Source organism: Mesocricetus auratus, unplaced genomic scaffold (assembly GCF_017639785.1).
Source record: "Mesocricetus auratus isolate SY011 unplaced genomic scaffold, BCM_Maur_2.0 Super-Scaffold_100010, whole genome shotgun sequence".
NCBI lineage: Eukaryota > Metazoa > Chordata > Mammalia > Rodentia > Cricetidae > Mesocricetus > Mesocricetus auratus.
The window spans coordinates 4422748-4447891 of record NW_024429194.1 but is presented as its reverse complement, the minus strand read 5'-3'; the positions used below and the strand labels follow the sequence as shown (position 1 = coordinate 4447891).

The following is a 25144-nucleotide window of genomic DNA, read 5'->3' as shown; positions in this document are numbered from 1 at the left end:
CAGCAGTGTGGGTACCAAGCAACAGGTGGCCCCTTTCCTTTCTGCGTGAGCAAACATATATATCTCATCAGGGTTGGAAGAACAGAGGGCCTAGGGGTGGCCGCAGGACAGTCTTAAAAGGCAGACACGTTGGGTGATAATTAGAAGCTGCAGGAGAATCAAGGGAGATCATCTTGCTGGGAATTTACCAGCAATGAAAACAAAAGGCTAAAAATCAGAGATAACCTTTCCTAAGCAATGCATGCATACCTGTATAAATGCCACAAGATATGCCTAAGGGGGAGATCCAAATGGACTTTGGGAGCCCATTCCACATGGAGGGATGCTCTCTCAGCCTGGACACATCGGGGAGGACCTAGGTCCTGCCCTGGATGATATGACAGACTTTGGAGATCCCCCATGAAGGGCCTCACCCTCCCTAGAGAGTGGAGTGAGGATTTAGTGGGGGGGGTTGGAGAGGTTGGGAAGTGGGGAGGAGGGGAGGGAGAGGGAACTGGGATTGACATGTGAAGCAAGCTTATTTTTAATTTAAACAACAACAAAAAAAGATGTTCAAGATTCATCAAAAAAAAAAAGATATGCCTAAGGGAGGAAGCAAGTAAGTCTCAACACACACACACACACACACACACACACACACACACACACACAACGTACACACATTTATCTTTATCTTTGGTATATAAGAATATAAATGTTTTGCTTATATGTGAAATACAGAAAGATAAACATGGGCAAATAAAAATCAAATAAAAGCCATTGAAATTGTTAAATAGATAAGGAGAGGGAGATGTTGTGGAGAGGGGAGTAGAAGAAACTAAATTTCTGTATACCTTGGAACTAAGGAGTTTTTTTTAAATTATAGAAAGAAACTTAACATCAAAACAAAAGTATGCACCCTACAAGCTATTAACACACTTAGCTACAAATCTGGTCCCCTCAAATAGAACAGATACTGATTAAATAAGCTCTCATGTGTTAAATACAAGACAATAGCAACACCAGTAAACATAACAACACACTTGATTAAAGCATATCAATGTGGTTGGTGTCTAGTCATGGTTAATGACTCGAGGGAACCAACTGGTTGTGAAAACCAGTAATTAAAGGGAAAACCATGGATGGACCCCCACCTGAGTCCAAAAGCTTAGTTTTATCTCAAGAGTCAAACTGGTCCTAGCAGAACTTTTCTCTCTATAAAATTATCCCCACTGATAAATGGAGATGGCATGATAGACGGCCTTCATTTTGTAAACACCAGTGTCTTATGAAGAGTGGATGTTATGTACCCTCAGATGGAAAAGAACAGGTTAAGTTTTTGGAGGTGAGGGCATCTACTGAATCTTCTAGATCTAATTGCCATGTACAGAGAACAGGAGATAGAGGAGCCGAACCATGGAGTGACACCTGGGGTGCAACTAACCCAACACACACACACACACACACACACACACACACACACACACACACACACACACACACACACACACACACCATGACAGTTCAGCCCATGAGAGAAGGGGTAGATGTGAGGAGGAATTTGAGAGTAAGAAATAGGGACTTCGAAGACTCATTCACTGGTTGCTGTGTGTTAAGTCTTGCGCCTTGATTCAAAGAATTAAAAGCATACATGTACAGTTAGGGTGTGTGATGACTGCACATCTGACAGCCCTGTGCAATTACACAGAGGGCACATGCTTACTGATGTGGAAGCGACATCTGCAGTGTGAAAGCCGATTCCTTTAAGACGATATGAATGTGCGTATAACACATAGGCACTTACCTGCTATCCAGAGCTGATATGACATTTTAAGTTGCTTATAAATAATTCAGAGAGAGGGGAGGGAGAGAGGGGCCAGGCAGAAAAAAGAATGTCTCCTAGGATCTGATGAAGGTCAGCGCCAGGAGACAAGCACATTGCTTAGCTGCCTCTACTTTTCCTCTTCCTCAGAATTTTCCATAATAAAAATAATGTGTCTATCAGAACAAACGCACTGTGAATAAAGCAGCCCCCCAAGGAAACCAACACTGATAGTCCACCAAAAGACACAACAGCCATAGGAAAATGCTAATGCTTTTCAGAAGACTGATTTTCAGAGTGGTAAGCCATATGGCAAGAAAAACTTATCCAAAAAAAGACAATGGAACTTTTGTTTGTGTTAGCTGTGTGTCTCTTGGCTGAGCTTTGGAAAAAGTCATTTAGACACATTCTCTCCAAGTAACTAGAGAGTTGAATATGCCAAAAATTATGACAAATTATGAAGCTGGAGTTTTACCAAGCTGTACGTGCCTCACTGTGATACAAAATCTTCGCTGTGGCCAAACGCATGCTGGAAAATTAACCTAGTCACTCACATGGATAAAAAATGTGACAGCTTGTGTTATATTTTTTTGCAGTCAGACATTTAAAAACATTAATTTGTATGGTTTCCTTTTAAATTAATGGGGAAAACACAAAAGAACTTACTGGTGAACCCCTGGCCCAAATGGATTGTTAGAGTCAGGGGAAGCTATTGCATTTCTGGAGATACAAGGAAGTCATTGATTCACCCATCCTCCAACAGCCTGCAGTTTCCTGCTAAATGGCCCTTAGGATCCCATGGAGCTTACACAGCAAAAAAACCTCCAAAGACAGTCCTCCCAGGATCTTCTGGGATTCACCAGACCAACCCTCCCTTATGTGTTCTTCTGTATGCCAATTGCAAGAAAAAAGGATTTACATTCATACACATAGATACTTGGAAGCCCATTGAGTGGTACCACATACAAATGGCAACTTGCCAGGACGAAGCAGCTTGCAGGCCTTCATACCTGCAACACGCACCAGACTGGTACTTAGACACCCGGTACATGGTCACTAACATGCGGTCTTGGTGGTTCCCATCCCCTCTGTGGGTTAGGACTCCAGGCGGAGACAGGCCGGGTGACAAAGGGAAGGCCTTGCTACTTTTCCTTCCCCGCTCACTACAGATTTTCCTCTCATCAGCCGGACCTTGATTAATTCCACCTTGCACCAGCAAGAGGCAACGCGAAATGTCTGTGCACTTTTCCACGACTAGGATGCAAGACAAAAAAGCCACAAGTCCCCAATCCCTTAAACCCATCAGGGTTGTTCGACACAAAATGCAGTTACCAAAAAAAGGCTTCTCCAGCAGATGTACTGTGACAGTGCAGATGCCTCCACAAAGGTGTGTGTGGGGGGCTGCCTGCTGGACCTTGCGGATGGGTAACTTTTACAATGAGATAAAATCCCAGCACATTGGGCAGAGACCTCAAGTTCACTTAGACGTGAACCTTAGCTGAGGGGTCTAAGGCAGGAGAGAAGGCCCAGGGACAGGACCGTCTTGTTGAGGAGCTGGGCTTATCCCAGTGCTGAGGGAGGTCATTGGGAACTTCACTTAAGGGAACCTCACGGTCAGCTCATGATGGGAGATGTCATTCTGAAATCTGTCTCTTAATGGTTGTTGAATAAAGCACTGTTGGCCAATAGGGAAGCAAGATAGGTGGAAATAGGAGTCGAGGAGGATTCTGGGAAAGAGAAACACAGGGCGTCACGATGTAGCCTCCAGAGGAGTAAAAGTTCTGGATCCTTTTCTCCGGTAAGAGAAATACTTAGATTAACAATTATGGGGTAAATACTTAAGTCAGAGATAGCCAGTAAGAAACCAAGCAAATGGCCAACAGCTTCTAAATTAATATAGTAGCCTGTGTATTCATTTGGGGACTACAACTGTGGCAGAGCCCAATCGGCAGTGGAGGATAAACCAAAGCGGCTGGCAAGGAAAAGGCTTCACCTACAAGTTCATGGTTCCATTCACTGGACTGGTGATCGATGGGTTGACATTCAGTGACTAATCATCTGCTGTCATTAGCTGCTCACCAACAGGACTGATTTCTTACCAAGAAAACATTTTTACAGAGCATTGAGGTCATGGGTTTCTTATGCTACTAATTGTGATTCAGACAACACAGCTGAAGCTGTGTTTAACTTATGCTACTGATATTCAGACGGGCTTTTATTTTAGCTCACATGTGCAAAGCCACAGGAGAATCCCACCTCCCAATTATACTTGATCTCGCTCATTGTATGAGCTCTGCCTCCAGTTCCTATAAACACTTAGGTCCAATTTCCTCCGTCTGAGTCATGTATAATGAATGCGGTTTCTGAAAGAGTTCACGTAGCTCCCAGATGTGCCTGACTCTGAAAATACCTGAACTGGCACGCCAGAATTTTTCTAATACAGGGCTGAAAACTCCACATTTATCTAACATCTTCAAAGAGACTACTTATACAAGTTATAGGCTTCCTGGAGGTTACAATGGAAGACAAAAACCAGGAGGGAGGCTGGTTTCTGTCCTGGAGGGCTGACAGTCTAGGAGAGGCTGCAGAGTCTCGGGAAAACGATAAGAGACATGATGCCAATAACATATTGAGGAGAAACCCGAATGTGACATCCTTAGGCCAATCACTCATAAACAAGGCTCTGGTATCACTTTGGTGGTTTTGTTTCCTGGAAAATGCCATTGTGCCTTGCTGCTTTGAAGATAAGTCCACCAGGAAGGAAAGATTTAAACAGCATCTTCTCCTCATTCTGAGCTCTCGGAGCCCGCTCTCCATAGATGCCCCCTTTCCTCATCAAGAGTTCCCGTGCTTGGGGACAGAAAATGACTTATTTTTTTCTCCTGCTCTTTGTGAAGCTGTTTTGCCAGGTGTGTGTTCCCAAAGCAAGGTCTTGACAGTGAAAGTCACTGCATAATAAGATAGCCGAGGAAATAGCCAACCGTTCTCTCAGTTTGCACTCAGAGTAACACGTGTGTCATAGGACCACGCAGAAGGGCATCATACGCAGACACTTGTGACCCAGGCTGTCCCATAGCTGCAGCTCTAATTTTCCTGAGTCCTGAACATTAAGAATGCTTCTTACTCATCGGGAGGATAAACTTAACAGTCTCTCTCTCTCTCTCTCTCTCTCTCTCTCTCTCTCTCTCTCTCTCTCTCTCTTCATACATTGCTTATTCTATTTTACCGGGTGTGGAAAAAGAACTTTTTGTTTGAGAATAGACTGCCACACACCTGTCACACCGAGCACAAACAAATAATTCATGCTCGCTCATTAAAATGTTTGAAAGATCCTAAAAGCTCGGGGAAATTCTGTACATTACGTTCTTCCTACCTAAAAGGGGGTCTTCAGAGAGCACCCCCCACCACCCCCCGGTTTCTGTGACCTGCGAATGGGGAAAATACTCTTGCTGCTGTGACAGTGACAGCCGGGAAACTGAGGTCTGGCACAGAAAACGTCCCGGAGACTCCGTAAATTAACGAGAAATAGCACCAAGAGTCAAAATCTGGCTTGTGGGTCCCAGAAGAGAGAGCTGGCTGGCTCTGAGGCTTGCCTGCTGTTCTCGGCTAAGTTATCTTCAGCGTTCCCACAGAGCCTCAGCCTGGATGGCGAACAGTGGCTTCGGTGATCCTTCAAGGCCAAGGATGGGACGGGTACGGAGCATCCACGAAGAATCCATCCCATTCATTGCCCTCCTTTGACTAAGTGAGCCTCTCGCCGGATGTACATTTTTTTGTGCCGGTTCACCGCCACCTAGCGGTTATGGGTATGTTAACGTCTGTTTTGCACTAGCTATTAGAAGGGCATTTCTAATAGGATGGAAGTGTGGTCTTTCGACGGAAGGAAAGAAGATTCCAATAAAAGGGACACTCACCTAAGTAAATGTGCATGGAGTAAGGTACCTTGGATTTTTCCCCCCTCTTTTCAGATGACACTCCAGTGAGACGGATAGGTTTGGCTTAGGCCTTGCACGTCCTCTGGCCATAAAACTGTTATGAAGATCAAGCTGTAACAGTGGACTCTTGAGGAAAAAATGAAAACTTCCTCTGAAAATGCTCCCCCAGCCCTTCCTTAGCAATGGACAGGGATGGTCTTTTTTCCAATTATATTTAAAATGCAGATTGCTTAGTGCAATATACATTCTCTTAATGGAATTTAAAAAACCATTCATGTCCTCATTTACATAATTCCTCTCCCGGGTAGAGACATTCTCATTTCATCTTTGGTATCCTTGACAATAATGATGTAATTTATAAATCTGAAATTGGGAAAAGGACATCATAATATTTCTAGTTAAAGACAGAGTTTTAGGCCTTGTACTTTATGTACTTCAGTTGACTATTCCTTGGGTTTCTGGAAGGCCTGAAGTAGGCGAAAACACAGGAATCAGCAGGCACAATTTACTCAGGATGCAGAGAAGGCAAATTGACAAGTATGTAGCAATGGTAAAATACACAATTTTATTTAAGTCAGCCGAGGCAGTGCCTTTGGGGATTGACCCTACGACATTAAAATCCCGCAGGTGCCTACGCAACTTCTCTCCATCCGTCAAGGGCTCTCTAAAACTCAGCAGTCCTTCTCACGCCTTGGACAGCAGGAAATGCTGCCCGCTCTACTCTCCCCCTCTGACGTGCTGAGCTTGGGCCTCTTCATTTTGAACCATGGTGGTGTCTTGCTTCAGTTCCAATCCCAACCCTCCTTCCAGAAGCCATACAATCCTACTAGGCAAGGCTAGTGTGGGATTCACCCCTGTTTTTGGAAAGTTAAGACGGTAAAAACAACCACAACGATTCTCACGCTGCCCACGATGCCTCTCATGCTCTCCTCCATTAGAAACAAGTCGCTGGGCGTGGTGGGAAATGTGACAAGCTTGTCCAGTGATGGATGGAGCACTTACCCAGGACACAGTACCCTGAGTTCCATCCTTAGCACTAGGAAAAAAAAGATTTTGATTTTTTTTTTTTAAAGCAGAACACTGCATGACACACCCCGGAGGTCGTGCTGTGGAATGACAGACACCTCTGGGTGTGGTTTGGGAGTTGCCTAGCTCTGTCTGGAGAAAACTACTTAGAAAACAAAGGCATGACTGCTTCACACCTTTTGGATAATCTTCCCGTACCATCATTTTCTTGACATGGATTTCTTTGGGAGTAAATCAGTAATCAACCTACCACTGACTTCTTCGAAGACAGCAAAAATATTAAAGATCTGGGTCACAAATCAATGAGGGATTCAGTGTAAGTTTTCAGTTGTTTTTATTAAAAAAATAGTGTAGAAATGCCAGCACTCACCAACTCTACAAGAAAAAAAATCATAGAACAAAACTCCCAAAACCTGCTATATACAGGGAAAGGAGTAAAAAAGAGAAAATTGAGTTAACTAAAATCCTAATATCATATTTGCACTTCTGTGGAGTTCCAGTCACCATAAAGTGTCTGAAAATCATTGAAACTGATAAAGTCAGCAATGTACAAGGCAGTTCTAATAGCTCACTGGTTTATTGGAAACCCAGGAAAATCCATGAATGGTGGGGGTAATCGGGTGGAGAACATGATAGCAGGCTTAAATTGTGAAATATTCAGGGCTTTGGGGTTGGCCAGAAGAATCGCAGAAACTAAACCTTCATATTCTGCTTAGCTTTCTTTCTATTTTTCCTTCTTCTCATTCACCCTCGTCCACCTTTGAGACCAACACTACAATGCAGAGTTTCTCACACACAAAAGAGATCCTGCTTCTCTCCCCAACTCGCGTGGTCCACAGACCCTTTGACATCACTGGAGTAGAGAACCCTGCCTACTGTTATTACATAGGATCCCAGGCCAGTGTGAAGTTGTAGTCATTTACTTAATAAACCCACAGGTGTGAGTTCACCAAACCTACGGCAATTACTCTTGTTCATTAATATTTTAATGGTTTTTTTTTTTGTCCGTGCTAGGGATGGCCCTGCTTACATAACTAGGCAATCATCTACAATTGAGCTGCAAGCCACCAATTCATGTACATCGAGACAAGGACCCACAAATATGTTCGAGTGGGCTCAAACCTGCAATCCTCCTGCCTCAGTCTCCCAACCACTAGAACTCCATGTGTGTCCCACTATACCCGGAAACAACCTCCCGTGGCTACCATCTTATTCATTGTAACCAGTAGACGCTTTATTCTTCCAGTTGTGCAGGCGTAGAGACTTTGGACCATTGCTGATCTCTTCCCTTTTCTTAAAAGTCACCTCTGATTTATCAGCCAGCATCATCTCTGCTGGAAAAATCTCTTCCTGGAATCTATCATCAGCCAGCGAAGTCTTCCTGGAATCTCTCCACTGCCTACTAGCCCTGGAGATGCCTGTAAAGAGCCATCACAGCAGGATTCCAGCCGCTCACCCTGCTGTGCTGTGTGAAGCTACAGTGATACCACAGGTGCTGACAGCCTTTGCCCTGCTACATGAGCTCATCTCATCCTATGAGAGACTATTCCTGGAGAGGACCCCCCCATACACACACACCTCTGATGAACCAGAGTTTTTATTGGGGTCACTAACAGTCTGGGTGAGGGGTTACTTACCAGAGAAGGCATGACTCACAAAAAGGCATCCGTACCACCAAAAACTACACCCCGACACCGGGAAACCCCAGGAAAGCTGCAGGCCTGGGGCTCCCTGCACCGCCTGTATGCAGCTCTGTACTCTACATGTGGCTGCTCAGCCTCCTCCTAAAGCCGCTGTTTATTCTCTCTATAAAGCTGGGGAGGAAACTTCTAGACTCTTTCTCGAGATGCTTTGTCTACCCCCAAAGTCTCATGAGCCTACCCCAGCCTTCCTGGAGGAAATGTTTTAACTCAGACAAAACTGCTCCACAGCAGCTATTCACACACACACACACACACACACACACACACACACACACACACACACACTCACACACACATTTCTGCTAGTCTACTTCCAGAGCCTGCTGTCTTCCCTGCCCAGAAGCAAATGTCATGAGGAACATGTCTGTCAAGGTCTACTTCCTGGTTCAGCTGAGCCCTGGGGTAAGTAGGGCCTCTCACAAAACAAGGCCAGTCATTAAATCATGGCCTTCATTGGTGCTGCTTTTATGCTCCAAGTGTTGCTCTTGCTAAGAGTTTTTTTTTTTTCCTGAGGCTAACCAAGCTTCCAACTGATAGCCTTTCAACTGTTGCCCTTCTAAGACACGGCAGCGGCTGACAGTGAAGGATGAGGAGAATGCCTCCGGAAAGTATTTTTCATGTACGCTGTGTTGCAGAGACTTTTCCAGACTCAGGGATGAAGAAGGTTTCACTGGCTCGGGCCCACTTGGTGGGCTGCCATTGACTACTTCCTGTATTCTCACCCTTTAGAAAGGGAATGAAATCGTAGCTTCATGTGGATGAAATAAAACTTCCGATGGTGTTTCAAGATGAGCAAGAAAGATGGCCCTAACCAGAGCCAATGATACTCATTTTGAATGGTATCTGATAGCTGAAAGTGTACTTTAAATTAGTTGAAGCTTTTCATTCATTCCTTTACCGTGTTGGAAAAGTCAGAAGTCTCTGTAATTGTGGTGCTTACGCTCATTACTGGAGAGGTGTTTTTCTTATTTATTCTTTTTTTCAGTGACTCTTTGGTGGGTGGGCAGTCATGGGGCCATGAGAGCTGTGGCCCGCAGTGACAGAGGGATTATGCCACACTGACATTTGGTTGAAGCTTTCTTCAAGCACACTTTTTGTTGGATAGGTGTACACAAACTGGGAAAGCGATTTGGAGAATCATGTCTTGGTGAAATGCAGACTTAGCATGAATAAGATCGTTTGGAAAGCAGCAATGTGAAACTGTGCCTTAACGGTGCATAGACTCTGAAGCAGAGGGTTGCCCATTCCAGGCTCCTGCTGTGGCTTAGTGCAGAGAGCTTGCCCAACAGGCATGACAACCTTAATTGTTTGCCAGAACAACCACAGAAGCAAAGAACAAAAGACCTATCCTAGCCATTGTTGATTCTGTGCAGCAGTAAATGTTTTTAAAGGTTTAGTTTACTTTTACTTTTTATATGTGTGTCAGGTATGTGGTCCTATGCACTAGTGACTGTGGAGACCAGAAGAGGGTATCAGGGGCTGGAGTTACAGGCGGTTGTGAGCCATTCTGCACAGGAGCTAAGAACTGAAGTCATCCTCTCTGCAAGAGCGGTGTGCACTGTCACCTGCCGGGTCAGCTCTCCCATCCTGCAGATAGAGCTATTCTTTGGCCTTCACATCAGATCTCTATTGCTTTACCTTGCCTGATGCATGCTTGCTGGCCAGGGGTATCCAGTGACTTGTTGACCTTCACGGTTGCCTGTGTTCGGTCTTAGGGCAAGTGGCTCTTCCCAGCCAGTTTGAAAATTAACTGTGGCCACCTTTAAGTGCTTTCTAAGACCAACAAAGAATCATCACTCCCCTTTCCTGGTGTAGCCCACAAATTACTGAGGCAATAGTCTTGTTTGAGTTCGTGTATGCTCTTTGTTCTGCTGGTGTTATTGATCAGCCCGTTTTTTTCTCACTCCGATGTGCAAAGCCCCATGGGAGAGGAGAGAGGGCAGTTCATTTGCTGAATGAACCTCCCAGCAGCTGCGTTTAGCGGATTATTCATCCAGACATTTCTCTGCCAGAGTCCAAGCTCTGCCTCAGTAGGAAGAGCATCACGGATGCCAATAATGTGTTTTAGAGAAAATAAAAACCCATGCTTGAGGTTGGCAGCTTGCTTTATCCTGAAGTCTGGACACTCGTGCCCAGTAGAAGGTTTCTGGAACCACTGAAAAAATCAGAACAGATTAACTCTTCTGTTAATCCGGTTAACTCAGAACCCGAGCACTCACACTCTAGGCTCCCAGCCCAGAGACACATGAACCAATGTTATTGGTAAAGTCGTGGGTGGACAGATGGTGTGTCAGAGCTCACCTTTTTTTAAACGTCATTTGTCAAGAGAGAAGACTGATGCTCAGAAGTGGTGTCTCTGAGTCCCAAAGGTCTTCTGGGTCAGAAGAGTTCTGTCTTTCTTAGCAAACCCAGCTCTCCTGTTTATCCTGGTCAGCGTTAACAGCGACAGAAACTGCATTTTGACAAGGAAAGGAATGGTCAGGGCTCCTACTGCCAAGAAGAAGTCAGGTCCTGTACTCAGTCATGGAGCACATTCCTGCCTCCTGTTGCCAGCTTCCAAAGTAATCTCTCACTTCAGAAACATAGCAAATAATCGATGACTGCTGTGGGACGTTTGGGACATTTGGGATGGTCTTCCTCCCTTCCCTTTTCTTTGTGAGCATGTAGGTGTGGTACGCATGCATGTTTGTTCACCTGTGCACATAGGTACATGAAAACAGAAGCCCAAGAAGAGTGTTTGGAGTCTCCCTCGATCACTTTTTTTTTTTTTTTACCTTATTCTTGATGCGGGAACTGCCAATCAAGCCCAGAGCTTACGCACACAGATCGTCTCTCGCTGGTTCACTCTGGACATCTCCTGCTTCTGCCTCCCGCCAACCTGATGCTTGTGGACTTTCAGGGGGTCTGAACCCCGGTCTTCTTGCTTGTGCTTTGAGCACCGAGTCATTCCCCCAGCCCTCTGGGACACTGTCACACTTTATAAGTTTATTCATTATGCATGTGATATTAAAATGTAACTATGTGTCCTATTTTACTTGTTAATCCAGAAGCCCTACTCATCTCCCTTCATTTAGATACTTGAACCACATATCGTCAGCATTTAGGAAGGATTTGGTAACTGTGTAACATCAGCCAAACCAAGAAGTGTTGACAGAAAGGGGAGCACTGGGGTGGTTGGGCATTTAAGCCGACCCTACAGGTCGTCTGGAGCAGAAGTCTCACACTCCTCTTTGATCAGTTACAGTGTACGCCGAGGACTGGCCATATAAATTCACCGGGAGCTGCTTTGTTCCCCATTTCCCTCTTCTACAGAATCGGAAGGACAGACTGCTTGGCAACCCAGACCACCAGTCACAGCAACCCAGACCACCAGTCACAGGTGTCGGCCACGTGACCAGGTTCTACGTTGGGATCACTGGACAAAACCTCCCAGAGAGCATTTATGAGAAAAACGGGGTCTCTTTGCGCACCCACAAGGCTTTCTATCCCTCCGAGTTTTAGACGCAGCGGAAAGTTCCCGAGAGCGTCGGAGAATCATGAACCACAAAGCTAAGAAGACCTTTACGTCCCACCAGAAAGGGAAAGAAGGGAAGAGGCCTCCCTGCTTCTCCTCAGCCTGGACCTTTACCTAGTGTGAGCAGAATGACGGACTCCGACAGTTGCTAGCATGTTCTGACCCCGGCGCCTGTGAGTGCGATGCCCTTCGGAGATGAAGCCTCTGTTTACATAGTAACAGTCTTAGCGTAATTAAAGTCTTAACATGAGGTCCTTTGGGATCCTCCAGGCAGGATCTATGACCAGTGGCCCATGTCCCTGCTAGGGACAGAAAGGAAGTCGGCCCTGAGTTGACAGAGCCTCAGAAAGTGAAGCATAGGGTGGAGCCTTGCAGCCAGCCACAAGCCGAAAGGAAGCAGAGATAGACAGGGCAGAGAGTTTGCCAGAGACCCCGAGAGAGCACTGCGATGCTAACAGCACCGAGTTTGAATTCCTGGCTCCGGAACTGTGTGTGATTTCCATTGTTTGGGAACACCAAGCTTGGGATTCATCCTTGCACTCTCTCTTACACCACCCCGGCTACCTGTCTCCAAGCACACTCACTTCCCTCTTTGTGGTACCCGTGTTGCTCTTTGTTTCACTTGGGCCGGTTTCCAAAGGCTGGAGTTCCTGTCCCAGTCATGTGACAAACACATCGGTTCTGGTCAAGATTGACCTTTAAATATATCATTCCCTCGAAAAGAACGTCAGCCCTGCCGACGGTGGCCAGGTGACATCATCCCACGTGGGACGAAGTCCTGTGTTTCACATTCCATGAGCTTTAGGATGTTTGCACTGTCCCGGGATGCTTTTTCACGAACTCCATTTTCTGTCCTCAAGCAAGCAAGTCTCGATTCACACCACAAAGAGCAGCAGACCTAGGCTGACAGTGTGACAGATCAGGAAAGCTCCCCCCCCGTTAACTCAGCTTCAGCACCCATGCAATTCCATATCAAACTCTCTTTAAACGAAAAGGTTTGACCTCCTCTCTAGGTAAGAATTCAGAGGCTCTGCTTTGCCGCCAGCCAGCCTTATTAGGTGATTTGGGACCAAGAGGGAAGGCAGTCAAGTGGCGTTATCGTTCCAGAAATACCTCCTCCTGCAAAGTTCGCGGTAATTTTGATTATAAATTCACACCAAAGCCCACTTTGGGTGGGTAAATATCCTCCCCTAGAAGTAGATCCTGAAGAAGGAAGAAAACACTGGATCTGGGTTCGTGACATCAAACCTGAGACGTGTGTAATTTACGGAGGCTGAAGTCACTTGTTCATGGTTCTTCACTCACTCAGTTAATGATCTTTAAAGCAAATATACAAAACTTTAGTTATGAAGCACTTTAGTTTGGGGTTTGTATGCGCAAAGATTAGGGTACAGTTTAAGTATTATCATGCTGATGTGAATCAGTAGTGTATCATTTTTTTGTATTTGTTTTTTTGTTGTTGCTTTTGTTCGAGGGTTTCTATGTATTGTTGTGGAGGCTGTCCTGGAACTTGCTCTGTAGACCAGGCTGGCTTGAACTCACAGAGACCTGCCCGCCTCTGCTTCACGAGTGCTGGGATTGAAGATGTGCGCCACCATTGCCCGGCATGCATATCTGTTGTTTTTTCCTCTTACACCTGCGCAATTCTTCCATTGCTTTGACATGAGGAAAAAATTAACATACTGCACATAAGAAATAACACAATTTCATCCTCCCTTGGGAAATAAGCTTCATCCACCCCCTCATTTTGAGATGTCGATGTAGTGTGCTGAAATGCCAAAGACTCCTGTCAGGAGGGAGAGAGCATCAGGCTGAAGGAGCAAGCAGAGTCCTCAGGAGAATGGATACCTCATCGATTCCCGTTTCTTTCTTTGCTCCTTTGGATGGGGCTGGTGCCGGCATCTTGACTGGCTTTGAACCAATGAACACAAAGAGGGACGGCATCGGCATTTCCACCCATGGGCAAGTACCCTTTGAAAGGTCCTCGGGCTCCTGAGCACGGTGTGCAAAACCAAATATTCTTGAGACCCGTAAACTGCCCTGCACAGAACTGTCTGAACCAAGTCCCTCTCGTAGAGAGGCTGCACAGAAACAAGGCTGGAACAGAGTCCAGAGCTTGCCCCAAACCTTAGACTGAATTCAGTTCCACAGCATGGTCAACAGAGAACCAACTGAGAAGAACAGAGCAGGTTAGTAAAGGAGAGGATGGCGGGGATGCGTCACGTGGCTTTTCCCCAACACACAACCTCCAGTATCGTCAGGTTCTGCCTGCCGAACCTTCCCATCACGATTGGTGTGAAAAAGTTTTATCCTTTTGTTTTCCTTTTTTTAAAATTTAAATTAGAAACAAGCTTGTTTTACATGTCAATTCCAGTTCCCTTTCCCTCCCCTCCTCCCCTGCCCCCCACTGGCCCCTTATCCCATCCCCTTTCTGCTCCCCAGGGAGGGTGAGGCCTTCCATGGGGGATCTTCAAAGTCTGTGTCTGTCTGATGGGGAAGACCTGTGTATATGTCAATGAAGCACTGTTGGCCAATAGGGAAGCAAGATAGGTGGGACTAGGAGTCCAGGAGGACTCTGGGTAGGAGAAACACAGGGAGTCACGATGTAGCCCGCCAGAGAAATAAGATGTCTGAACTTTGCTCCGGTAAGAGAAATACTTAGATTAACAATTATGGGGTAAATGCTTAAGTCAGAGCTGGCCAGTAAGAAACAAGAAAGGCCAACAGCTTCATAATTAATACAGCGTCTTGTGTGTTATTTGGGGACTACAACGCGGCAGAGCCCAGGTGACTGGTGGGGAAAAAAACCAAAGCTGCTAGCAAGGAAAAGGCTTCTCTCTACATCTGCCATATCATTTGGAGCAGGACCTAGATCCTCCCCCATGTGTCTAGACTGAGAGAGTAATCCTCTATGTGAAATGGGCCCCCAAAGTACATTTGTGCCCACCTGACACCAACAACTAGCACCAGAAAAACACAAGCTCTTACACCTGGGGTTTCTCCTCTGTGCTGTAAGTCTGTAAATGAGGCTGCTCAGTCCTTATGGCAGACACACACACACACACTCTCTCTCTCTCTCTCTCTCTCTCTCTCTCTCTCTCTCTCTCTCTCTCTCTCTCTCTCTCTCTCTCTCTCTCTCTCTCCTGGCAATAAAGGCAGTAGACTCATTCTCTTAGCACAAATAGCCGGACGTCTTGTCTTTCATTTCCCGATACCTTGGACTTGCTCGTGGAGCGGATCTCACATATCCATTCATTCATTTATGTGTGATCGCATGGTATGTGCACACTACTGTCTGTGCATGCATAGAGGCCAGAAGAGGGGGCCAGACTCCTCAGAGATGGACTTACAGTCCCTTACAGATCACCTGACTTGTTGGTGGGTACTGGGATCTAAACTCCCCTGGGTCGAACAGCAAGTGATCTTAGCGGCCGAGCCCTCTCGATGGCCCTCTATACCACTTCTTAAATGACATAATCAGCTTCCTCCTTCAAAACTCTGTGTATCAATAAAAAAGATCAATGCAATAAGAATTATGTTGTAGAAGACTTTTTAATGTCCCTGAGTGATAACTCCAGTAGAGCATCAGCTGAAAAGACAATTTATAGATTCATTTGGGGAAAAAAAAATAATGTCTATCTCTTGCACCATGATTCTGGAGGAGCAATAAATAGCACTTAATTACTTTTCCTGTATTAAATCATGGTTGGCTGTGCCTGCCAAGGTGAGGGAACATTTAATGCCTGCCATCTATCTATCTATAGCTCCCTTTCCACTCCTGAGATGCCAGGACAGGGAACTCAAATAAATGGTCCCATGAAACAGCACTTACTCAGCAATACCGGTCAGCACTAAAGCGATCCCCCCGGGCTGCCATGGATTCATAAGCACAGAGCTGGCTGGCAGTGTCCAGGCGCCGTCGAGGAAGGTCCTGCTTCCCACGCTGTGGTCTGGGCCAGGCAGCACTCCTCCTCACCGGGTGGCTGTGGGTGAGGGCCTCCTGACACCACAAACTCTTCTGTGTCCTGATCCAAAGCCTGGCTTAGGACTCCCTGCTCTCCAACAGACTCCAACACCGTGGTCCCATCACTGTAGGCAGAGCTCTAAGGGGGCATTTTCAGGGCTCCCCATACCCGAAACCCGCAGCAAGTATGAAACGATCGAATCACGGAAGAAAAGCCAGGCTGTGCCAACGTCCTGCGGAGGACTTATCCTAATTCACACAGACATTTACATATGTGCACAGCGCCCAGTAAGCTGGGGATGCGACCTGGTGATTTGCTTCTTCTTCCGCGTGTGTGGAAATGACGCGGCATTTTACGTAGAGTGCCTGGCTGAAGGCAGGAAGAGGCGTGTCCGCGTAGGCAGCTCTACAAACTGCCTCAGTTTACTACGGGGTAAGTGAAGCCGGCAAAGCCTCATCCTTTAGATGTTTCTACCACGGCAGACACAGTCCTGTTGCATCCTTAAAAGCATTTTAAGGGGCGGTGGTGGCGCACGCCTTTAATCCCAGCACTCGGGAGGCAGAGGCAGGTGGATCTCTGTGAGTTCGAGGCCAGCCTGGTCTACAAAGTGAGTTCCAGGACAGCCTCCAAAGCCACAGAGAAACCTCGTCTCGAAAAACCAAAAAAAAAAAAAAAAGCATTTTAAAAAATAAGTTATAAAAGTTCCTCACCCTTCCGCCTCAACAGAGACACATGACTCTGTGAGGACCCCAGAGACGAGCTGAGAAACTGCCGCGCCCTGGCAAAGGTAAAACCGAGGATTCGTGGCGTTTTGGCATACCTGGCCTTCCCTCTGCCCCCGCATTGCACAGCACAAGCCACGGAAGGTCCTCACTGGGACAGACACCAGGGCGAGCCACACCTCCATGACCTCAGGAAGCACACTTCGGAGATGCAATTTCCCAGATGGGCACCAGGGGGAGCAAGGACTCAGAAGCGGTTTGGCCCAGCGTTGGACCTTCTCTCTGGCTAATGGCACAAGGGTTGTTTCGTAGGTCTTTAAAAAAAAATTCCTCGGGTGCCAAAATCTCAACCAAAGGTCGCAAGGCCGGCAAAGAGCAGGAGGCCACCCACAGCCCACTGAAGGACAGTAAAGCCTCAGAAATTGACCGTAAAATGGGGACCTGTGGGCTCTTGACAAAAGAGTTTGAACTCACAGTCGTGCAAGGATTCTTGAGGCAGGTTACAAAAAACACACAGACAACTGAACACAAGTCACAGGTAAAGCAATAATGCAAACAGAGATAAGACTGTTGCAAATATGAATCAAATTCTAGAACTGAAAAATAAGATAACTGAGCTAAAAATTCACCAGAGTGGTTTGGCAAAAGACTTGAGCATACAATGAATGCATGTGATAAAGGAAATTAAAAGGAAACTTAGAGGTGATAAAAGTGGGGGGGGGTCTGTTGGGCCCCAGCCTGCACGGGGTCTCTGTGAGTTGCTTGTCAGCCAATAACCACAGGTGCATCCTGTTTGCTAGTCCTGGCTTACAGCCCCGGCCTTGCCCCACCAGCATCAACCTCTAACTATGAAAACACGGTCTCTTACCTGGGGTTTCTCCACTGTGCTGTAAGTCTGTATATAAGGCTGCTCCCTCCTTGCAATACACACACACACACACACACACACACACACACACACACACACCACACACGGGCAAACGCGCGCTTTCTCATAGCACAAATGGCCTGACGTCTTGCCTTTCATTGAAATCTCCAGGCTTTCTCCCGATGCATTAGACTTGCTCCAGGCACAGGCAGCACAGGGTAAGTGAATTTGAAGCATTTGAAGCCATAGAGTCAGGGGTGCCAAAACAAACAGAATGAAGAAAGGTGGGCATCTGCAGACATCTGCTGCTTCTCCCCTCACGCGGCCTTCCTCCTGCAGTAAGAGCTTTGTTATTTCAGTCACTGTGACATGAACTACTGGGCCAATTGCGTGCATTATGAAAGTGCAAGAAGAGAGAGTGGGGAGAGAATTTATTTGAAGATACAGTGGCTCCGAATTCCTCAAACAAGAAGGGAGAAATGAACATACAGGGTTTGCTGTATGAAGAAGCTCAGTGGCAGGTTTGGCAGGCCAAGGCCCTGAGTGGGGAGGCTGCAGAGTCTGAGAGACGGAAAGAGGGGGACAGAAAAATATTCACGTTTTAGAAGCCAAAGTCTGCACACGTTCAGTCCAGCTGTCCAGAGTCAGAGACAAGGAGAACGGCAAAAACAAACAAACACAAAGAAAAAAGCCACCCACCAAATACGAGAAAGCTTCCCTAAGATGACTGACAGATTTCCCAGTGAAATCTTACAGGCTAGCAGAAGGCAGAATGATTAAATTCAAAGTGCCCAAAGAAAAAAAAATGGTCAGACAACAATATTGCATTTGTCAAAACTGTCTTTTAACAGCAAAGGGGAAACGGACACTCGCCCAGATGGTCACAGTCTACAGAAGTTCAATAAACTTGTATACAAAACATTAAACAAAGAGAGAGGGGCTGTCTTGTTTGTTTTGTCAACTCGACACAAACCTAGACGTAACTGAGGAGAGAGAATCATAATTGAGAAAATGCCTCCATAAGGTTGGCCTGTAGACAAGCCCAATTTGTGTTTTTCTAATTAGTGATTGATATGGGCGGGCCCAACCCATGACGGGTGAGGCCATCCCTGGGCTGGTGGTCCTAAGCTGTGTAAGAAAGCAGACTGGGCAAGCCAAGGAGAGCAGACCAGTGTACAGCATTCCCCTGTGGCCTCTGCTTCAGATCCTGTCCTGGACTTCCTTCTATAATAGACTGTGATGTGGAAACCTGTGGTGAAATAAACCTCACCAAGTTGTTTTTGCCTTGTGGTATTTCATCACAGCAATAGCGACCCTAACTGAGACAGGTGTGTGAGGTGGACTTTCAGGAAGTGGGGACTTTGAGACAAGGTTGGGCTATAGGAAAAAACCCCGAGGAAGAGGCAGAGCTAAAAGGAATACTTCAGGATGAAAGAGAAGCACAAAGTCATTTATAAAGAGAAACACGTGGGCAGATGTGGTAGCCTGTATGTTAACTTGAGTCTATAGTATTTAAGTAGGAAAAAATTATCTATAAATCTCTTAATGGATATGTAAAATATACAGAGACATTAAAAACATGAAATGCAAAAAAAAAACGAGCACAGAATTTGTATTTGGTTGAAATTAGTTCATTATTTTTTAAAAATTCGGTAGGTAACTGTAATAGTGGTTAATGGAATGTTATAATTTTGTGTCACTTGATGCAGTGTCACACAAAGAAACTGTTTACAGATCATACACACAAGGAAATGAAATACTAATCTAAGCCCAGCAATCAAGTTCCCCAGACGGGAAAACAATGGAATACAAATGAAAGTGTGAAGAGAGGAAAGGAGAGAGAGAAAAAAGATATAAGACAGGAAAAATAGTAAAATGAATAGAAACCTTTCCCAGTCTGTAATTCTTACTTTTTAAATTTTGAAAATTTATTTTATAAGTATGAGTATTTTTCCTGAAGTGAGGGTACACCTGGTGCCCTTAGCAGCACCAATTCTTCTGGAACTGGAGCTTCAGACGGTTGTGAGCCAATACATAGGTTCTGGGAATCAGAGCCGTGTCCTCTGAGACAACAACAAGTGCTCTCAACTGCTGAGCCATCTCTCGTAATTATTTAACGTAAGTAGATTAGCTTCTCCAGTCAAAAGGTGCAGTGTCATTGAATGGATTAAAAACACAGGCTCCAATGATTTGCTGCCTGTCCAGTTTGATTTCTGTTACAGTAAACAAAGCCCTGACCTAAAGGAGCTTATGGGAGGGGAGGGTTTATTTCACCTTACACTTCCAAGTCATGGTCCAACACCAAGGGAGATGAGAGCAGGCAGAAAAACATGGACGGTGCTCCTTACAGCTTGCTGTCTTGCCTGTTCTTTGCTGCATTCTTATACAGCCAAGGCCCACCTGCCTAGGGACGTGCTGCCCACAGTGGCCTGCGCCCACCCACATCAGTCAAGACAGTTCCTCATGGGCGGGGCCACAGGCCAATTTGATCGAGGCTCTTCTTCAGTCGAGGTGCCCCACCCTAGGTAGCTCTAGCTTGTGCCAATTTGACAGCAAAAACCAACGAGCACATGGTCTGGGAGAGTTGCTTTAGAACAACAGATGCTCCTGAAAGTACAAAAATGGAAATTAATAGCCCATATGTGTATCAAACAGATGAGTAAAGCGACTCTATTAACAACCGCTATAATGAGCATTGTAGAATCTGTTTTAAGACACAGAGGACACCATGGAAGCATAAAAAAGGCAGGCTTACAAGGATGGTGCAGTCACCACACACCAGATTTCCAAGTGTCTAGATATACGGTGGGTTCAGAAAGAAACAACAGAGAGTAACACAGTCGTAAGAGGAGATGTCAATGCCCCGTCTTAATAATGACTGGAGCCACGAGAGTAGAAGTCACCAAAGGAGGGAAGGCTCGGGCAACACACTCGGCCAGCTGGGCTTCGCAGACATAGAGTAGCCCATACCGTGAGAGCAGTATTCTTAGCACAGGCCACGCAAGTGACCTCAAAGCAAGTCTTTACAAACCCAGAGATGCTGAAGTCCTGCAGAGTATCCTTTCTGGTCCTTATGGGATGGAATTAGAAGTCAGCAGTGAAGGGATGTGTGGGCGTTAACTTATGTGGATCAGAAACGTCACAGGGGAGTGTGAGAGATACCTCAAGACAATGAAAACAAAGACACAAAATAAACTAGCCTCATCTTTATTTAAAAAACATCCCAAATTAACACCCTAACTACACAAAAGAGACAAAATCAAAACAAAGCACCCCAAAGAAACCGCAACAGAAATGATAGAAATAAAGAGTGAGAAAAACAAGGAATTGAAATCTGTCTTTCTGAGATCGGAACGGTGGGCATACTATTAGGGCTGAATAAGTCCACGGTGCAGACGAGCTAGACTAAGAAGTAGCAGGCAGGACTTCGGTGCCCCACAAGTGAAAGGGACCAGCAGGCGCAGTACTCTGCACGGTGGCACACCGATCTATTAGACGGCTCAGGGATGTGAATGCAGTCTTAGAAATGTACAGCCCTGGGAGCACCAAGACAGAACCCGAATGGGCTAATAACTAACAGAGAATGAAACCTCCCCAGGAAAGCAAGTCTGGGACCGCAGGGCTGCACTCCAGAATTCTCCTAAACATCAGAGATTTAATGGTGATTTCAAAACTCTCTCCAGACACTGAAGAGGAGGGAGACTTTAAAATTCATTCTGAGACCAGAGGCATCGCCATTGGCATCACAATTGCAAAGCCAATGGCATCACCAAAGCGGAGAAAATGGCAGACCAATATTCTGGATGGATATTGATTCTAAAGTATTGAACCAGATTATACACGTGAAACTGTGACCAAATAGTATCATTCCTGGAATGCCAGATTCAAACCCAAAATGGTATTCAATTTTCTTTGCATTTGAATGACTACCATTTTAAAAAATAATGCTGGTGGGCTTAGCAGTTAAGAGCACACACTGAGTACGTGCAGGATCAGGAAGACTGAGTCTGGAAAAGAATAGAGGAGAGCAAGAAAAGAGATACCATAATAGACAGAGCCATTATAGGTTTAAAGACAAATCTGGGACTAGGGAAATGTCCAGAAATCCACAAGGATGACCCCAACTAACAATCTAAGCAATAGTGGAGAGGCTGCCTTAAATGCCCTTCTCCAATAATGAGACTGATGACTACCTTAAATGCCATTCTAGAACCTTCATCCAGTAGTTGATGGAAGCAGAAGCAGACACCCACAGCTAAACATTGAGCTGAACTCCTGGAATCCAGTTGTAGAGAGGGAGGAGTGATGAGCAAAGGGGTCAAGACCAAGCTGGTGAAACCCACCGAAACAGCTGACCTGAACAAGGGGGAGTTCATGCACTCCAGACTGGCATCTTGGAAACCAGCATAGGAAGGAACCAGGCCCCCTGAACGTGGGTGTCAGACAGGAGGCCTGGGCAGTCTATGGGGCCTCTGGCAGTGGAACAGTATTTATTACTAGTCTTTGAATGGACTTTGGGAGCCCATTCCTCATGGATGGATATTCTCTCAGCCTAGACACACAGGGGAGGGCCTAGGCCCTGCCCAAAATGATGAGATAGACTTTGATGACCCACCCCAGGGAGTGGATGGGGGATTGGATGGGGGGTTGGTGGGGATCATGGGAGGATGGGAGGAAGAGGGAACTGGGATTGACTGATATGTAAAATAAGGTTGTTTCTAATATATCTCTATATCTATCTATCTATCTATCTATCTATCTATCTATCTATCTATCTATCTATCTATCTATCTATCTATCAATCACACTGCTCTTGCAGAGGACCCAAGTTCAGTTCCCTGCACCTGAATTCAGGTACCTCACAACTACCTGTATTTTAAAACTGCAGGGACACTTGATGCCTCTGGTCTCTTGCAGACACCTGCATTCACATGCAGGAACCACTCTCATCATATACATATATATATACATATATAATATATATGCATATATATATGTAATTTAAAAATGTTTTAAATCTTAAAAAGGTGTTGGTGATGTGGAGAAACAGGAGTTGCCGTGTTCTGTGGTGTTATTGTACAACCAACTGTCATGGGATACAGTGTGAGACTTCCACCCCAAACTAAAAGTAGAAATGCTGAGTGACATGAGAATCTCATTTCTGACTGTATATTGAAAGTCTGAAGTATCACCAAGAACTACTAGAGCTCCCAGTTTCACTGCTGGACTACTCACTGTAATCAAGAGGTAGAAATGATCTTCAAGCCCATTGACACGACCTACAGGACACTTCGCCAAGAGAGCTAAGGCAGGCATAAAGAGAAAAACAGTAGTGACTCCACCCTCACGAGGCACAAACCTAGAGTGGCCAAATGCCTAGGGACAGAAAGCATAGCACTGGTTTCTGGTGAAGAACGCAGGAAGAAATGGTGAGATTTGTCTGGAAGGCGTGAAGTTTCCATTGCGGATGAGACGCCCAGCTCAGGAGACCCCTTCTCCTCAGAAGCGCTAGCGTACTTGAACGCCCCAGCTGCATGTTTCCAAGAGCCAAGGTGGCAAACCCTATGTCGTAAATATTCCATCACCATAATAAATAATCCAGAACAACTGTATACCTGCAACAAATCAGATTTGGTTCATCGTTTCTCCTGTAGAGGCTGAGAGTGAAGATCAGATGTCTTCAGAGGCCCCTCCGCGCTTAGCCTGACCTTCCGCCATCTCTTCAGGGAATTCCTGCATCGGGGAATCACAGTTGCCTGGCATCAGCTCCCCAGTCAGCTCACAGTCTGCAGCCCACTCACGCCTTTATCAGCGTCTAGGAGACTTTGAGAATGCATTGTGTGGATTCTGGATGCCTTGTGTGCATAAAGAAAGCAAAAGCAGACGTTACCTGGGAGGGACCAACAAGCAGCTCCAAGGCCTTCCTTCCCTTCATGTGGCTGACTCGGCGGCAGTACAGGGTCTCAGGGGACCCGGGGCTGCCAGACATCTGGAGGAACACGGCCAGTGTCTCGGGAACAATGCCCCAGCTTCTTAACAGTAGGTGGGTGGCCACCCACAGCCGTTGTCACTTTTCTACACGGTAGGCATCTCTGTAAACGTGACTGTTGCCAACAGCTGTGATCAAGAAGTGTCTTAGTCAGCGTTTTGCTGCTGTGATGAGACACCAGGACCATGGCAACTCTTAAAACAGAAAACGTTTAATTGGGGACTTGCTTATAGCTTCAGAGGATTAGTCCATTATCATCATGGTAGGGACCGCAGCAGCAGGCAGACATCGTGCTAGAGAAGTAGCTGAGAGTTCTACATCTGGACCCTGGATTGAGAATTGGCATTTGGAACCCCAAAGTCCACCCCTGGTGACACCCTTCCTCCCTACAAGTCCACCTTTCCTAATCCCTACAAATAGCGCTACTCCCCAGTGACCAAGTACTCAAATCTATGAACCTTATGGGGGCCGTTTTCATTCAAAACACCCCAAGAAGTCAACACGGGACAGCAGCCCTTAGCCACATATATGAATGGATGCCTTCATTTCTTCTGATTGGTGGGAAGACTTTCTCCTGGGGTGGTTGGGAGGAGTGGAGTGGTTTCATGTACCTGGTATAAACCAAGCATAATTTACTTTTATCTCAACCAGGCAAGGACAGTGCTGTCAAGAAGGCTGCATTCTGTGTCGATTAAATTAGTTTGCGCTAAGGTGGTTGACTTCTGGGCAGCTTGCTTCTGCTCCAGTGGGTGCCACTTGGTTTATTTTCCCCCAATTATGCAGGGCACCTAACTGGAACTGGTTTCAATATCCTGGCCAGCTAATAGGGTCATCTTCAGGTGTCTGTCCCCATCGGAAGAAGACACTGCTTAGGCACATTCTGGGATTCACTCATCCTGGATGGGAAGCTTCCAGGGAGGAGCAAACTCTTCCTTGTTGTGAAGGCAAATGCAGTCTTCCCGCCTGGGCTGTGATTGCTGCTGTGCGGAGCAACGGGCGGCTACTTTTAGATAAGGCTCACCGAGTGCGTGCATCTTGTATTCTTTGTCTTTATAGCCACTGCTTACCTCTCTTTACACCCAACACTATTAAAGTCAGACCGAAGTGAAACAAACTTGGCCTGTGGTTATTACCACTCCCCCTTTGCTGCCCGTGACTTCCGGCTTCGTATCTGTTAGGTAACAGATATTAAAATCTTGAAATGGAGGTGTTTTCACACGTGAATGGAAACCACATGCTCAGCAGGTAGAGAACAAGATGGGAATGAGGACTGCTTCCCAATTAATTGTAAGACAGACCATCCAGCTTTAAATTTTATCTCAAGGAAAAGGGGAGAGTTTTGGGAGCAAAAGGCTGGGAGACACAACTAAATGTGGGATTTTTCCGGGGGGTGGCGGGAGGAGGCTGAGGAAGTGGCCAGATTGAGAACTCTCAAGTCTGGGATCACGGTGAAACATGTAGACATTGCACAGTCCAGAATCATGGCACATGTAGACATTCCATAGACCAGGATCATGGAGTATGCAGACATTGCACAGTCCAGAATCATGGAACATGTAGACATTCCATAGACAAGGATCATGGAGCATGTAGACATTGCACAGTCCAGAATCACGGAGCA

At 46.0% G+C, this 25144-nt stretch overlaps 1 long non-coding RNA gene across 1 annotated transcript; it reads right to left on the bottom strand.

Annotated features, from left to right (window-relative positions):
* Window positions 1-9513: 9513 nt before the first annotated feature.
* LOC110343232 lies at window positions 9514-16191 on the bottom strand. Its single transcript, XR_002385440.1, has 3 exons — window positions 15812-16191; window positions 10767-10917; window positions 9514-10620 (listed from the first exon to the last, which is right to left on the bottom strand). It is a non-coding gene; the product is annotated as an uncharacterized LOC110343232 (long non-coding RNA).
* Between the last annotated feature and the right edge of the window lie 8953 nt (window positions 16192-25144).